The following is an 18,067-nucleotide window of genomic DNA, read 5'->3' as shown; positions in this document are numbered from 1 at the left end:
TTCTGCGATCCCTACTTACTTTTAAAAATGTTGTTTATTAGGTGGAAAGAGATACATAAACGACTATATATTTTCTTCATTTGAAATATCGAAACGCTTGGCAACAATTTATATTCTGTAGAGCTGATTAATTTTTAGCCTGCTACTTTCAATGTCTCCATTAGTGGTAAAGACGCTCATACAGAATCAGTGGCTAGAGTAAAAACATACATTAATTTTGTGCGCAGCGGTCTGTAATATGAATGTGCACTGACTCATTCACATATTTTCACTTTAAGTCTCCAAAACTTTCATCGGTGGTCACTTTACACTTTTTCTTCATTGTACGTCATTTAAGTGAGTTAATAAAACAGTTTATTACGCAGCATTCTTCACCTTACGTGTTTATTAGCATTCATAAAGAAATTATTGTCTCTCTTTGTGAAAAATATTAAAGTGCTGAGACCTCGCTTCTTTGTGCAGACGAAATAGGACGACTGATTCACAGACAGTATTTGTGTAAAACAACCGACGCTCAAAAAAGCGGTATTTGATCAGGCTATCAAATTCGATTCAAGTGTAACATGTTAGCCCGACACCGAATTTGGCTGTCGCTTTCTGGAAATTACGTGGCATTTTAAAGTAGTGATCATCGTTACAGCTTTTCCGGCTATGTACACAATCTTTAAAACCGGAAAGGTGATTGGGATAAATATCACTACCTGATGACTTACCTAGTTACCATTGACAGTTATTTAATGATTATTAATAATTTGACAAAAACCCTTGGTTTTTTGAATTATTCCACCCACAGAAGGAGAGCATAACTGTATCTACAATATACAAACCAATGTATATTTATTCTTGCACATAGCACAAAATGACTCTATTTTGAAGGCGCTTACTGTACCGCTTCTACCGTATCGAAACGGGAGTCCTTAGGAACAGACTTATAACTTAATATTTGCGTAATAGTTGGGTTGTTTGATCGCAAGTCTTCCAAAGCTCTCACAAACTCCTAATCTAACACTACATGCCCTAGGTTTTCAAACTGACCGCCATCTAATCTCCAATCGTATTACTATGGAGTTTCAACTGTTGACAAAGTTCCTCAGTGTACTCTTCCAACCTATCTGCACTCTCCTCTGCACTTTACGGTAGAACTTCGTTTACACTCTTAATGATGACATATCTTCTTTAAAGTTTTTCGAAACTTATTTTGACTTCATATATGCTGAATCTGGTCTTACGATCGTTTCTTTTGCCAGCAGTCACTTCACATTAGCTTCTTTGCACTTTTTGTTAACTTCATATCCAAACCTAGTATTTTTCTGCGCCACCAAAAATATGTAAAGAACTGATTCCAAGCCGGCAGCGGTGGTCTCGCGGTTCTAGGGGCTTCAGTCTGGAACCGCGCGACTGCTACGGTCGCAGATTCGAGTACCGCCTTGGACATGGATGTATGTGCTGTCCTTAGGTTAGTTAGGTTTAAGTAGTTCTAAGTTCTAGGGGACTGATAACCACAGATGTTAAGTCCCTTAGTACTCAGAGCCATTTGAACTGATTCCATTTCGTCCAATAATGAATTGTGTAGAGAGTCCAACATATCTCTTAAGCAAAAATTGATAAATACACTTTACACATATAACAAAAAACACACAATACAAAAAACTGCAGAACATTAGCGCAGAATAAAAAAGACATACAACTTTTCCAGTCTGGAAAATTCATTTCATTTGACATAACCAATTTATATACAAATACTCTAGTCTCAGAAAAACAGAGACCAAAAAGAAAACTTACGAAACAATAAATCTATTACAACTTACTTCACCTCAGAACTATTCCGCACTGAAAAATAAAATTTACACACAATCAGGTAGAACAGCAATGGGAAATTGTGTCGCAGGCACCATAGCAAACATATTTGTCAATATGCTAGAAGAAAATTTCTTCACTTCAAACTTGCCAGTTTTAAATAAAATTATCTACTACCACAGATGTGTGGGTGACAGACTACTATTAATAGATGCAGACGACAAAGACATACAAATGATTCATCGTCAACTAAGTACCGTGCTCCCTAACATAAAATTTATAATTGGTATAGAAAAAACTAATTCGTAAACATTTCAGACTTAAAAATGTGCAACAAAACAGCCACCAACAATTACAAATATATAAAAACTACCATTGACATTATGATAAATAAAAAGTCTTGTGAGCCAATTTCGCATAAATACGCATAATCAATGATTAACGGAATTTTAAAGTTACCGCTCGATAGCGACGTGATACGAAATTACATACGTACGCAGTACAACAAAGTAACTTGAGCTTTAAAACAGTACTCCAGGCATATGAACAGCATACGAAAACCAAAAGGGACAACGTACTTAAAAAATAACATTAAAAACAGAAGAAAAATCACAAAAAAGGCCAGCCTATGTCACAGCACCTACAATAGGCCATATAACGAATAAGACGAAGAACTCGAAAGAAAACAAAAAATAATATTAGCATTTCGTACTTGAACACCAAAGCACGGTCACCAAAAGGTAACATTTCAACATTTCCAGGCGTCAAGAAACTTTGTTGTGAGAACTGCAATAAATTTTATAACAGACAAACAGATAGGATTTCGAAATTACATATAAAGAACATACACTAAACTGCGACTGCAGCTAATCCATATTTTACTTGGGTTTAAAAGCGGGAAACCTAAGGGCGAAAATATAGAAAATGCCGCAAGAAATTATGCACTAAGTATCTAAAGGACATACAATGAACATTTTGGATAAAATAGAAATTTAGACTCGAAACAGATTTTAAACATTATACTTACCTCCAAAGTTTTGTTGGCATTATAAAAAAAAAAGATAAATTTTCACTATAAACAACAGAGCATTAGTAACGTAAAAACTAAAAATACTATATCTGAAAATTAAGTGTACTCATTAGTGATGCATCTATTACTCATTGACTGTCCGCGAAATATAATTTCCATTGTCAGCATAAGGCATGGCTGGAGCCGGGGGTATCGAAAATAGTTTTATCGAGACAACGCTAAGAAAAGTATGGAGAAATAACGCAATCATGCAATAAAAGAATGACGACCGATACTTACGCTCCAAGATACGATATGGACCACGTTATACCAGCTAAGACGTAAGCGTAATATACCGTATGTAGGCATAGTAACTAAAATAGATGCAAAGAACAATATTATACTTACTGTGTCACCTGCACGGGTACTTTTGATAACAGCAAAACGCCAAAACGAGCTCGTAGTGTAACATTCTTTTATTCTTTGACATAGGCAATGGTGGGAGAGATGCGGTCTGTTGACTTGAAACATGCGCAGATAAAAATCCTACGTCAAGATGGGAAATTTTTTTTTTGCTGATTAACGGTTTCGGTTCATTATCGAATCATCTTCAGATCAATGTAAAATTTAGTTCTGTATGTGACACTCATTGCACACCGCCGTACTTTTTAGAGCTAGGGCGACTTAGCTATAAAAAACACGTCAATGTCTTATGAGTGTCACACACTGAACAACAATTTAGATTGATCTGAAGATGACTCGGTAATGAACCGAAAATGGTAATCAGTAAAGAAAATTTGCGATTTTAACATAGGATTTTTATCCACATGTGGTGTAACTTTCCAATCAATATGAGAAAATAAATTAACTGTGGAGCAGAAAGCTGTACCAAAAATAAAATATGTCATTCCTGTACTGCTTTCTTTTTCTAAATATTTGAGTATTTTCTTCTTCGTCATCAACTGAAATATTTCTTCTGGTGCACAAGGTATCTTCGTAGTGACCATTCTTACACCTATATTTGTCTGTGGAGCTTATATGGTTACCCTGTTTAGATATGTCCATTCCTCCCCAGCCGAACTGCCTACTGTGGTATTAAGTGTAGCAGTATCTACAACCTGCGAGTAGTTTGAATCATTTATCGTTACTTATTACTGCAGTATTCCTCTTTCTTGTGGTTGATTCCTGTTGACAATTTCCTCGAACTGCAGGCAACTCTTCATCACTGCTAAATTGTGATCTGCGTCTATGCAGAGTGTCTCAAAAAAATAATCAACACACTTTAGGGACACATATCATACAGAAAAATAAGTAAAAAGTTAGTGATAAACATGGGCTTTAAAACACATAGTTTAAGAGGTATGAGCACTTGTTCACCCTCAATACTATGAAACAGATTTGCTTTGCATATTTTGGGAAAAGAAAGTATTTATCAAATAAAGAAAAAAATTCTAGTATACAAGAGGTCTAAAATGCATACTTTAAGAGGTATAAGCATTTCTTCATCGTTGCTAGTCTGAAACACATCTGTTCTACTGAACAACTGCTCGTAGCTCTTAGGGTATGCTCTTCAGAGCCCGTGTTTACTGAAATTTTCTCTTCTTTTGGTCCACACTACCTCCTCTCAGTGTATGAAAAGGAAGGAGCCTGCAGTAAAAGAGATATGTCACACAGTATCTAAGATGAAGAAGTGCCCATATTTCTTAAGGTACGCGCAGTACAGCCTTTGTTTACTTGATTTTTTTCCTTGTTTTGGAGTAAGAAACAGGTCCTTAAAATTTGTCGGTATTTTTTGGCGTCTCCCTGTATAATCTCCCGAGTACCTCTTACAGTCCAGTGTCAGATATCGTATTTCTGCCTCAACATCATGTAATCACAACGCTTGAATACGTTAATTCGAAATATAAGAGAACGCATATGCCTCGAGGATTAACCACCCGGTTGAATGTGCAACAGGCACCAAGTTTTAATAGGATAATGAGGTAAACTTTCATATAGTCTTTGTAAGCCTCCTCTGCTTCTTCAACTAAACCGAGTGCTTAAGATATATGACGTCTGTAAAGTCCACTGAAAATATTCCCCTTTAGTACTAAATTTTGATCCAAGAATGATTACTCACGCTATTTAAACAATGTTTACTTAAATAATCAAGAGTAGAAGATCCTTTCATTGGGCAACGTAAAAGAAAAGGGGGCTCAAATGAATATTTGAACGATGATGTTTACGCCTTGTAATTTTTTAGTCTGATTCATAATCACAAACTTGACCTCACTTACAGGCTGACCTCATGCAATGAGGATGTTTCATCTCACTTTGAAAGCCTATCGATTATCCACAAAAAAATCATGAAACACAACACTGAAGTCGAGCTCAGTCTGGGCCAGCGTGAAGCCTCGAATTGTCGCTACCATTGGTTTGCCTTACGAGCTATAATAGCTTGTAAAGATTTCAAAACATTTCTGCTGACAACAGTTGCTTTTGATTCGGGTAATAATTTCGCCGAAGCCAGAATTCATTGTATAATTTGCTCACAGATCGAGTAGTGTCTGAAGTATGAATATAAAACTTACTGAGTGTACTGCCTTATGGCAGGTCTTATCATGGGGGAAGCCCCATCACAGAGGTCCACCGCATGAGCGTCTAGGGAAATGATACCAGTGGCCGTTTCCTGTTGCCTTCCACTGATGATAATGAAATGATAATGAGGACAACAGAACAGCCAGTCCCTTCTGTGGTGAACGTGTGGGTGCTACTCTGCCATTCTGGGCAAAGGTATAATCTGAGATGTACTCTTTACGCTGTGGCTCCTGCAAGATGCAATTTCCACCCCCACACTACTACAGAAGTCAGACAGACGCTCCTAACGTTCTAAAGAGAAATGCCTGAAAAACTTTCAGCAATAAATATCTTCTGGAGTCGTCCGCTGTAAGGAAATCACACAAAAATTCACAAAAATTTTTACGTAACTAGTGGGAAACTTAGGTAGTTAGTGCTAGTGATAGTGTAAGAAAAACATGAAACTAACGAAAATTATTATTTATTTTGCAAAAATTCTGAGAAATAACAATGGCACTTTTGGTTATGAACTGAACAAGTTATTTCGGGTTCTTTTCGGAATGTGAAGTTACCTCTTAAGGATAGGATTCGCTAATGAAATTTGTATACAAAGTTTAAGATTGTTATTGACTTGGCAGAATGGCTGAGAGCCGCGCCTACTCAATTTGAATAATTATCTGTTAGAATGTTGCTAGATACGGTCGAGGCTGTTGCGTGCAAAATGCAGTGAAGTGTACTGTTGTGGAGGAAATATGGGGCTCGCAAGAGGTGTAGCGCACAATACCGTAAGCCGCGACGACTGCTGTCTGTGCTGCTCGCTGCTGACAAATAAGATTACTCTCGTTCTGTCTGGATTGACCTTTGCCAATCAAACTCTCCCTACACCTTGATGAAGTCAAGGACTCCTATTTGCCCCTAGTCTAACTATTGGCGTGGTACACCGGTCAGATAACCAGTCCACTGCGAAGCCACTCAAAAATTCGCTCGCAGGCGTTTAACTATAACTCTGACCGTTCACACCGCATAATAAGTGTGGCGGCCAACACAGTGAACAACGCTTAATCGCAAGAACTCAATATAGAGTCGCACTCCGATTCTCTCTCCACAGAGGAGCTCTCCCAGTGAAGTACTGAGGAGAGACTTGTTCCTCGCTCTTTGAGTACACATAAAGTATAGGGGATCATTGGGGGGGGGGGGGGGGGGCAGGGGTTATAGTTGAAGTAGTTGAGTCACATTTTGGAAAGAGAAAGTACGAAAGGGGCCACGAGGTTGTTGGGCTTTGGGCTTTTGAAGCAGTAGTTTCTGGAGGAGATTGTGCTGATGTTGTATTTAGGGTCGTACCAAATCGGACAAAGGAAGTCTTGACATCTCTAATAGAAAATATGTTGAAGAAGGTTCTGTAGTCATGTCGGATGGGTTTGCTTCTTACAAGGGTTGGGTGACAGGGGTTATCATCATTTGGTCGTGAATCACAATATTCAGTTTAAAGATTATAACACGGGGGCATGTACTAATACTATCGAGGGGTATTGGGGGGCTGTGAAATCTGTTGTCGGGTGGGGAAAGAGAAGGATTTCAGTTTTGCAACGCCATTTAGATGAATACTGCTGAAGGAAGAGTGTTCCTAAGGGTTATTGTTTATTTCTTGCATTTATGAAAGTTGTCAGTAAAATGTACAAGTCTCGGTTTGTTAGTTAGGTGTTAGTTGGTCTGATACTTTCCTCTTGTTTTGCGTTGTGTTTTTTTATGTTACTGTATTTTGCGAGTTTTACTTTCTTGGTTTTTCTGGAGGGAGGTTATTCTGCCCTTTTAATAATTTCTAGTTACAAGGTTGGGCCAAGGGTTATTGCTGTTTCTTTGCCGGAGGGTTTTTGTCATTGGCTCGTGGTTTCATTTTTTCTTTTTTCTTTCAAAATTTTGCGTCTGATTGATGTCGGGTGGTAGGGAACAACTGATTTGGATGGTACCTCATTCGTGCCTGACAGTTTGCGTTTTTTATTATTTTCTTCATTTGTTTTCTGGATTTTGCTTCTTTCGTTTCAGTTTCACCTTGTAACATTATAATTTTCCGTTATGTCCTTATTTCGTTCTTGTCAGCCTCGATCTTTGACTCTTTTGGAAGTTCATATGCGGTAAGTTTCTTTTTATATAGCCACTTTTATGTTTTCCTTACCGATGTTTCTGCTACACTTTCCTTATTTTTACTGTTACTCCTGCTGTATGGATTTTATTGAGTGTTGTTTTGGAGCTACTGTACTTGGTGTGACTTTCGTGTAGCATAGTTATCGGTTGCAAGGTTTGCTCATTTTTGTGTTTTATTTCCTTGCGTGTGCAGTAATGTGCGTAAAGATTTTCATTGCTTCAAAGGCTAGTCGTATTCTGTAGTTCACTAACAAGATTACTTTTTAAGCACGGTTCTGATATGTTTTAACATTTTTGCGCAACAGCAGTATTGCAATCGATAACTAGAATCGAGTTCCTACTTATGTTGCTTCTAGTTACCGAATCCAAATATTCGACGCTTCATTATGTACACCGTTTTTGCAGTCCGTGCGGATAATAGGGGGTGTATAATATATGAACTCGCAATTGCTCTCGTGTTTTTAGTTATTTCAGTCATTTTCAACTCGTTTAAATTAAATTCGCTCGTAAATAGTAGTCGCACTAAATGTATTACGTTCACTTGTGCCATCGGATTCGTCAGTGTTCTGTGTTCCGTGTCAACGTGTTTTCGGTGTCGTTATCGTCGAGTGTGAACGGCTCCGTGTTTTTTTTTTGTGTATCTGTGACCGCTATTTTTTAGCCCGTCACTATGTTCATTCTGTTTCTCCAACCTGTGTTCTGTCATTGTCAACACTATGGCTGAAGAGCGGCGTAGCATGCCGCTGCCAGCCTACCTGTTTGTATAGGTATTAAAATAACAATAAAGGAAAAAAATGCATTATATTTGCATATTAATATGTCTTAATCCTAAGGTTCAATTCTCACTGTAGACGTTTTTCTCAAATGATCGTGGTTAAGGATCAGATCACTTTTGATTTCGTGCTATTCTGACAAGATATCTCACTGCAAGTTATATTACAAGTTGTTGACTCGTACAGGATAGTGTTGTTCTCTTACGGTATTTTTCTGTTACTCTGTGCGTGATTGAAATTGTGATAACTCATTCCTGTATTTTTTTAACATGTAACCCTGCTATTGAGGACTAAAGAAGAGGTAATCAGCTCTATCATTGGCTTCATCCTAAGCAGCCTGCTATCAGGAAAGAAGAACCGAAAGGGTATCATAGAACCACAATTGCCTTTATAACTTCGTAAATTTGTTATGGAGTGCCCGTGTCGCAGACCGTACACCACCTTGCCATCGCCATCGGCACATCATCGTTATAGAGAAGAGTCCCGTAATCGTTAACTCCCCCCTACGCTGCACGCCTATCCTCAACGTTGTTTGCCATCAACTGAAGAGTGGAAGTGAAACACTTTCTAAGTGCCATATTTTCACGAAACGCATTTTCAGTGCTGTTGTGTTCTCGAAACTCTGCTTCATTACCCTCGTCTTGATACTATGACGAAAGTCTTTCTAACATTCTATAGTAGATGGCGAATGGCCTTTATGCGAAACTGTGCTTCTCTCTGCAGTTCCAAAATCTAAAAGATTTGAGAAGTGGTTTGTTGACTACAATTCAATTAGTTAAAAATCTAACGCTGTATTTCACTGTCTGTATTGTCACAAATAAAACGTAGTGGCTCAGCGTTAATGGTACATGGAACAAAAATTATCTTCCTGCTATTTTGTCGAAAACTGACATTTCTGTGACCATGGCTGTGTACGTAAAGCTGATTTCTACAAAAAAAAAAAAAAAAAAACAGCGTCTAGCCAGTGTTAATAATGCTGTTTATTTACACAAAGAGCGCCGTTGCCGATTTCGACCCGACAAATGCATCTTGAGACGGCTGCTCACGTTTATATTGTAGTTGAGCAATCAAAAGGTTTCCGTTCGAAAAAAATGGCACTTAAGTGTTTCGCTTCCACTCTTCAGCTGATCTCAAACTCCAACCAGTCGAGCGGGGGCTCTAGTGTCTCCCTCTTGTCCGTAATGGATGAGGCTGACCTCCCATATCAGTCGACGCCTTGTATCGAACCGCTACAAAAAAAAAAAAAAAAAAAAAAAAAAAAAAAAAAAAAAAAAAAAAAAGTTCAAATGTGTGTGAAATCATATGGGACTTAACTGCTAAGGTCATCAGTCCCTAAGCTTACACACTGCTTCACCTAAACTATCCTAAGGACAAACACACACACCCATCCCCGAGGGAGGACTCGAACCTCCACCGGGACCAGCCGCACAGTCCGTGACTGTAGCGCCCCAGACCGCTCGGCTAATCCCGTGCGGAGAACCGCTACCAGCACGGAACTTGGCTCTCCGTTCCACAACGGTGGATTTCGACAGACATGCTGCTGCAAACACGTTTTTCAAATAAAAGCACGTTGGTCTTGTTTGGACATATTTGGTAATAACGTCGCCATAGTTCATTTTCGCACTTACCACATGCAAGTAAGAAGGACACGAATGTCACGTAAGTCCCTTGCCTACATGTCGGTGTCGTCCAACATTGCACATACGCTGCGGCAATGCCATAAAAAAGAAACTGTTCGATCGCTCGTTACATATTTATCATTGTTTACATTAGTTGTTGGCTTTTTCCCAACAACTAATGTAAACAACGACAAATGTAACATAAAAGTGAACAGCCGTCTGCAGATGGACCTGGCGTATCGAAACCGATAACAGCGCTATTTGTGTAAATACAGAACATTTTTAACAACGGTTGGTGCTGTTTTCTTTTCTGTAAGAATCAATTTGTAAAAGATTACTTATTGACACTTGCAACCAGTCCGTTTCCTGGTAATGGCACTTAGAACGTTTTTAATCAAGTATTTTTTAATTTGTGTAGATGCGGTGAGCAGTACAATTCTGTGGTTTCAGAGTACCTTCTCAGTGTTTTGGATACAAATTGGTTATGTTCAAAGAGAAATACAGCGTCTCCTGGTAAATGTCAGACTGGTCACTTAGAACATCTTCCGTTTTCACTTTTCAGCTGTCATCGACTATTCCCAAGAACACCTCTCCTGAAAAACATTACTCCACACCCGGTTCATTAATTAATTCAACCAAAAGCTGTTTTCTTCGAAACTGTAAAATATATTCCCAATATAAACATGTCGCAGAAAATTCCATCTTCACATGAGTCTCACTTGCTGCCTTCCTATACAGGTTATCGAGGAAACGTTAACAGACTTTAAGGCTGTCTTGAAGCGTAAGGACTGGAGCACGTGTTGAACAATTCTGGCTGAATTTTCCATAGTTATTGAGCGCCTTTTTTGAAACAGTTCTTTTGCATTCCTTAGTTGGCACAATATATTTCGAAAGTATTTTAGCATGTACAGAATTTCCAACAATGGCGGATAAGCAAGATAAATCAACAGGAGATTTGAAAAACACGGCTACCTCTCTATACACGAAAAAAAATCCAAATACAATCCCCATCAAACCTTAACACCTTTTCCGCCAGACTTCGACATTTGAACCTCACTGACATTCTACGTTTCCCAAAAACGCAAATAAAAACCTACACCTACAAACTCTAACTAACTGTGTCCATACAACAACCAGCTAATACTCCCTAGCACCCTATGGCGGTAAATTTGGGAACTCCCTGAATTTTTGTATTAGCTTTGCTGAATGTCTTGGTAAAAGAAAGCAGTGGGAAACTGCTTATCTACCTTTGAAAAAAAGTGCTCTCAGTTCGTTGGCCGATATAAATGTAAATAACTGGGAACTACATCCAGTTATAGAAAAATAATGAATAATAGAAATATTAATGTATGTGATAGAGACAAGAGAGCACAGAATGATTGTGAACGATCGGTGTTGTGGCACTACAGCTTACGTTAAACGGGGAAAGCGTCAGTTACCTGAAGTCTGAGTAATGTGTGAAAGTTGTCGGTGAATCCATGCAGAACCACCATTGCAAGTAACCAGATAAGTAAACTGTGAAAGTCAGTTTAATAACACAAGTGACTGACGCTTTTAGCTATATCTAAAACTTGTTCCTTTGTTTAACCGCTTTATCGTGTCCGCGAGTGATTGCGAGTGTGATACATTGTTTGCTTGCTCGAATAATATTAGGAAAAGGTAGAGGATGCTATTTACTTAGCAATGGTCCGTAGGCAATGGGCATTCTGACCCACACCATCACCTTCGTTCGGAATATGGCAAAAGTGAATTGAAGTGGGAGAGGGAGTAGATATGCAAACAGATGGTTGTAACGTCAAACGCCGCGCAGCGAGCGTCTCGCGTGGATCTGCACGGAGATAACTTTTCCTCCGATGTGTGATGGAGTTCGCAGCAGTTAGTGCTTTGCCTCCCATGCATGCCGATGTAATGCGTCGTCACATGTAGAATGTCTTCTTGGGTGTCTCCTCAGCACAGTTCTGCAGTGATAGCTATGCAGCGAGCAGGTGTGGCCAGCGGGTGGTGACGCTGCGCGGCAGTTTGCGGCCCAGCGTTCGGATTTGGGCGTTGTGTGACCGTCCAGCACTTTCGTAAAAGGTGCGGGCGGCCGCCTGGAAGAGGTCACGGAGCAGAGGTACTTCCGCGATGTCGTGAAGATGAGCGGTGGGGAAATCGTAAGGCAGGTGCAAGGCCAGCCGAAGGATGCGATTCTGCAGTGTCTCCAGCTTCTTCAGGTTCGTGTCGGCGGCGTTCCCCCAGACGACGGTGGCGTATTGGAGTACAGGGCGGAGCAGCGCCTTGTAGAGAGTGATGCCCAGCCGCGGTGGTAGTCGGGAGCCGGGGTTCAGCACCGAGTACAGGATGCGGAGACGGTTCCGCACTTTGGTCTTCACTTTGCGGATGTGCGGAACCCACGTGAGTCGGCGGTCGATGGTGACGCCGAGGTAATGCGCCGTGGGACGCCACGCGACAGGGCTGCCACCGACGGTGAGCGCTTGCAGACCTGCAGGAACGAGTCGCCTGGTGACGATCAGGAACTGCGTCTTGGCTCCATTGAATTGTAGACGCCACTTGACGGTTCAGCCCGCCAGGATGTCAACGGCGAGCTGCAGACGGCGGCGCATGACGGCGGCATTGAGGCTCCTCGTATATAGAGCCGTGTCATCCGCGTACAGGGCGAGCCGCACACGGTCGATCTTCGGTGCATCAGAAGTGTACAGCGAATACAGGAGTGGTCCCAAGACCGAGCCCTGTGGCACACCGGCCTTGATGCCGCGGACGGAGGACAAGCCATGCGCGGCCCGCACATGAAAGGTCCTATCAGCAAGATAGGCATGGATGAGACGGACGTGCGACGTCGAGACCCCAAGTTTGAACAAGAGGCCGCGGTGCCACACACTGCCGAAAGAACGCGACACGTCCAGGAACACTGTGCCGAAGAACTCGCGCTGCTCGAGGGCGATGAACGCATCTTCCGCTAGCCGTAGGAGTTGGTGAACTGCCGAGTGGCCCCTGCGAAAGCCGAACTGCTCCTCGGGCAGGAGGCCTTCCTCGTCAACGTGGCGCTGCAGCCACCTGATGTACACCCTTCCAAAGACCTTGGAGACGGCCGGCACTAAACTAATAGGTCTGTAGTTCGCGGGCTGACGCAGATCCTTCCCCATCTTCGGAATCGCCACAATCTCTGCATGCTTCCAGGACTGAGGAAAACTGCAGGACCGGATACATGGGAAGGATGGGATAAGCGAATCTCTGTCTACTAGAAGTAACGCCGGTTAGCTTTCACTCCGTTAAAATTATTGGTTCTTCTGAAAAGTAATATTACATTACTGATCAGTCAGTGAACTCCCCTGTTAAAATGGAGGAGAATTTTTTCGCGTTGAGGCTATACAGACAAATAACGTAATACTTATGAATATTGCCAAACAGACATACAAAAGAGAAATAAACTCACAGAAATAAAAGTGGGAGCTACCAAGAACTTTTTAGCGTTTAAACATCGATTTAGTCACATCGACACGCATCAAATGCTAACTTCATTAGAAAAATATTGACACACAAGGAAATAAATCGGTGTGCCTTCAGCTGAAATTTGCATGAAAATGCTGTGGGACGAAGCGTCCATTTGTATGCACTTCCACAGCTTTTCTGAACTCTTGACCACACTTTTTATTATTTATTAAGTGATTTTGTAAATAATAAAAAGTGTGGTCAAGAGAAGTTATTAAAGGTGTACTATCAACTGATACTGGCATTGAGATTACGCACTCAGACATGGAAGATGGAAAAACACACACACACACAAGCAATTGAAAATTGGACAGATTAGACGCTATAAAACTCCCCGTGTGTCCTGAATGACTGACTGACTCATCATCGCAGAGCCGAAACCGTTAATAATAGAAACTTTAATTTTGTAGAAGGTATGGATCTTATACGTAGGCGTCTTTTAAGAAGGGATTTTTCGAAATTCCAATCCTAAGGGGGTGAAAAAGGTGATTATATTTTTTATGAAAATTTTTATTATGAAAGCATTTTCAAAGCTAAATCTATGAAAATTTAAATCTGAGTTCTGAGTCAGAAATTAAGAAAACGACTTTCATTGTTTTTGGAAATTCAACTCCTACGGATAAAATGGGACATGAAAGTTTTTAGAGAAATATTTCATTGTGCAAGCATTTTGATGCTAAATGTACGAACATTAGTATTTGGCTTCTCTGTTAGAAATGAAACATAAGCGTGTGACTGCTTTTGGAAATTGTAACCTTAAGGGGGTGAAACAAGGGTTTAGGAAAATATTTCATTGTGAAAGCATTTTTAAAGGTGAGTCTTTGAAAGTTCGTGTTTGGCTTCTCGGTCAGAGATGAAAAAAATACGTGTTTCACTGCTTTCGGAAGTTCTATCCCTAATGGAGGAGGGGGGGGGGGGGCGTGGGGAGTAGGGTCAGGATGAGTCACCATTACCCAGCCCAAACTGCTAAGGAAAGAAACTTCAAGATTGGAGTGGGTATGGGTATTATACTGTAGGCATCGTTTAAGAAGGAATTGTCCGAAATTTCACTGCTAGGGATAGCGAAATAGGGGGTGAAAGGCTTTTTGATAGTATGTCACTATTAAGGGAATATTGAAGCTAGAACTACGACAGCTGGTATTTGGTTTCTCAGTCTCCGTGTGCTAGCGTTTTTGGAAATTCAATCACTGAGGGGGTAAAATACTCGGCGAAAACTAAAGAACTATTAAAGAATTTTAAGGCTATAGCTATGGCAGTTGGGTACTTGACTTCTCGGTTAGAAATTAAAAAAAAATTGAACCCCTTAGAGATGGCCATAGGGGATGAAAACTTTTAAGAAAATAATTCGCTAGATTTAAAAAAAAATTAAAGCTACATTTATGAAAATTGGTACTTCACTTCTCGGTTAGATGTAACAAAATATTTGTTGGAGGATGGAAGATGCTATGGAAATATCTGCAAAAGAACGCAGAAGGCATGATTTACAAAACGTTTGGATTCCAGCTACCAGAATCGCTTTTTGGCCAGAAGTGCATTTGGAAAAGACCATGCTTATACGGCCGTAATTAGCATGGAAAATGTAGAAGGTGCCGCAGTGCTTGAACAACATAAAACTCGATGAAACGAAAACAAAATAATCTCTGCATGCCAGCGACGCAGCGTGGTATAAGTTAGTCAAATATATTAATCCATGTTTTGTAGGAACTATTGAGTCATAATCACTTCACCAAAGCATAGTTCTCATTTTTTCAGCACAACTTGCTCAACAAGGTAAGTATATTTATATTTAATTTTGCGCAATTCTGCTGCATGCTTGTTTTCCACGTATTGGTCAAGACGTGTTGACTTAGAGGAGATACGTTCTCGTAATCAGTTCCTGTACTTTATGAACTATGAGTATTTATATACGTACGATATTGACCAAAACCTGTTTTCTCAGTTAGGTAAAAAGTTCGAAATTTTGTTCAGCGTAGTTTGAATAGGGAAGTCACGAATTTTATGTCAAAGTGTACCAAATTAGGGAACAGCAGGAAGTAAACCAATGTCACTACGTTTCTTAAGACCTTTCACTGATTTCCATTAGTTTTATTAACTTGTGACGTGCAATTGAACCATTTACAATTTCTTCTTCAGTGGGATGTGACTGAATGCTAAAATGGATGTATCACTCGTACACACTGGCATGTACGCTTGAGAACATTTTTTCACACAAGCGACTTATCATGTCACACTCCTTCCCCCCAATCGACACAATCTACCTCTTTTCCTTCATACTTATCATCAGTGTCAATTTTCGTTAGTAATTGGGTCATGCACAGTACACAAACCTGTCATTTGGGCGCTAGGGACACCGTAAGCGAGCAATGATGATGGTGATATGTCTTATATAGGAAACATACGGCTGTGTCTCGTCTGGTGCGCCTTTCAGCTTGGCTCCCCAAACGGCGCCCATTGTAGCTTGATTCAAATGGCTCTGAGCACTATGGAACTTAACTTCTGAGGTCATCAGTCCCCTAGAACTTAGAACTACTTAAACATAACTAACCTAAGGACATCAGACACATCCACGTCCGAGGCAGGATTCGAACCTGCTACCATAGCGGTCACGCAGTTCCAGGCTTTGTGGCTTGGGCCTAAAACCGACCCAGCATACTGGCTTCTGGCACACTAATTTTTCATGCATAAATGGACATCAGGAATATTATTTTTCTTCGTTCTTGATGTTCCGTCTGCAAAGCCCATCCACAGAATCCCCTGTTATTCCATTATTATTGTCCTAACTCGGATGTACCGGAGCGCATGCGAATTTCTAATGCTGCTATTACTATAGCATCCTGCTAAGACGATGCCTGGGAAGTGATACCGGTTTCGCCAAAGCTGATCTTATGTCTGCTCGTGAAGCGGTATTCCACTATCGCAGACTTTTCTAAAGTTATGAACTTTGAGTACCGTATCATGTAGAGGCACTTCGTTGTACTCAATAGATGGCTCTCAAACCAGAATCGCCTTTCACTGACGGCAGCGTTTCCTTCATTTGCGGCGGTGGACACAACACTGACCTAGCCCCACAATTGCCTAGAAAACGTTTTTTCTTGTTGGGGCAGTGCCGCAGAATGGAATGACTGCTGTGGATCTACCTTTTCAGTATTGATTCAAAGAGTTTGCATCCTTCTTCACATGCGAACGCAGATTTAATTTCTTGCAGATTTTTATCCACTCTGCCTGTACACATGCTATAAAAATTTTAATTTTAATTCCGGGAAATCAAGAAGAAAAGCGTCTGTGCTGGGTAGTGGACACACACGTGCCGCTTATTGAGGCAGCCAAGAAACACAATTAAACATGTACAAAAAGGTAACACTGAAACGTCCCCTTAGAAAAATTAATGAATTACTGTGCTGATAAAACTCTTACGCTATTTGATTTTCAAACAGCTGAGCAAAACTGAGCGTACTCAGACATTTCGCTCTTCACCTATTCAGATCAACACTAAACTGACACACAATATTTTTAGCGCAACGCAATGTGACTTTCAATAATCCCTACAAAAGAATGGCCCTTAATAACGTTAACTTATACCTTTCACAAATCACTAACCTCACAAAAATCTTCGTTACTCAAACTACTGCAATACAGCGAGCGCCACTACTGCCAGCTAAATAAAAAATTCTAACTACTGAAGGCACTAACTACTGATAGGCATGTTAGCAAATGAAAGATTTTGATAAAGAACAAACAATGTATTTACCCTAGTAGTGTTCAAAAGTCATAATATATATAGCAGTTCATGACATCCAGTCTTACAAATTTACTGTCTCTGATGGACACACGTCCAGATCATCAGCTCTCAAAACTCCGCCATTTCTCTCCCCACATACACCACTGCTGGCGGCTGACCTCCAACTGCGCAACACTACGCGCTGTTAACATCCAACTACCCAACACTACAATAGCAAACAACAATGCAAACCAGCCACAGACTGCACACAGCACAGCCAGTGATTTTCACACAGAGCGCTACGTGGCGTTACCAATAAAAAAACCTAAACAGCCTACTTACAACACAACAAGTAGTTTATTAACAAAATGTATATGGACCTTGCCGTTGGTGGGGAGGCTTCCGTGCCTCAGCGATACAGATAGCCGTACCGTAGGTGCATCCACAACGGAGGGGTATCTGTTGAGAGACCAGACAAACGTGTGGTTCCTGCAGAGGGGCAGCAGCCTTTTCAGTAGTTGCAGGGGCAACAGTCTGTATGATTGACTGATCTGGCCTTGTAACAATAACCAAAACGGCCTTCCTGAGCTGGTACTGCGAACGGCTGAAGGCAAGGGGAAACTACGCCCGTAATTTTTCCCGAGGGCATGCAGCTTTACTGTATGATTAAATGATGATGGCGTCCTCTTGGGTAAAATATTCCGGAGGTAAAATAGTCCCCCATTCGGATCTCCGGGCGGGGGCTACTTAAGAGGATGTCGTTATCAGGAGAAAGAAAACTGGCGTTCTACGGATCGGAGCGTGGAATGTCAGATCCCTTAATCGGGCAGGTAGGTTAGAAAATTTAAAAAGGGAAATACATAGGTTAAAGTTAGATATAGTGGGAATTAGTGAAGTTCGGTGGCAGGAGGAACAAGACTTCTGGTCAGGTGACTACAGGGTTATAAACACAAAATCAAATAGG

This window comes from Schistocerca gregaria, chromosome 2, assembly GCF_023897955.1.
Source record: "Schistocerca gregaria isolate iqSchGreg1 chromosome 2, iqSchGreg1.2, whole genome shotgun sequence".
Taxonomy (NCBI): domain Eukaryota; kingdom Metazoa; phylum Arthropoda; class Insecta; order Orthoptera; family Acrididae; genus Schistocerca; species Schistocerca gregaria.
The sequence above is the reverse complement of the archived record's forward strand: the minus strand, read 5'-3'. Positions refer to the sequence as shown.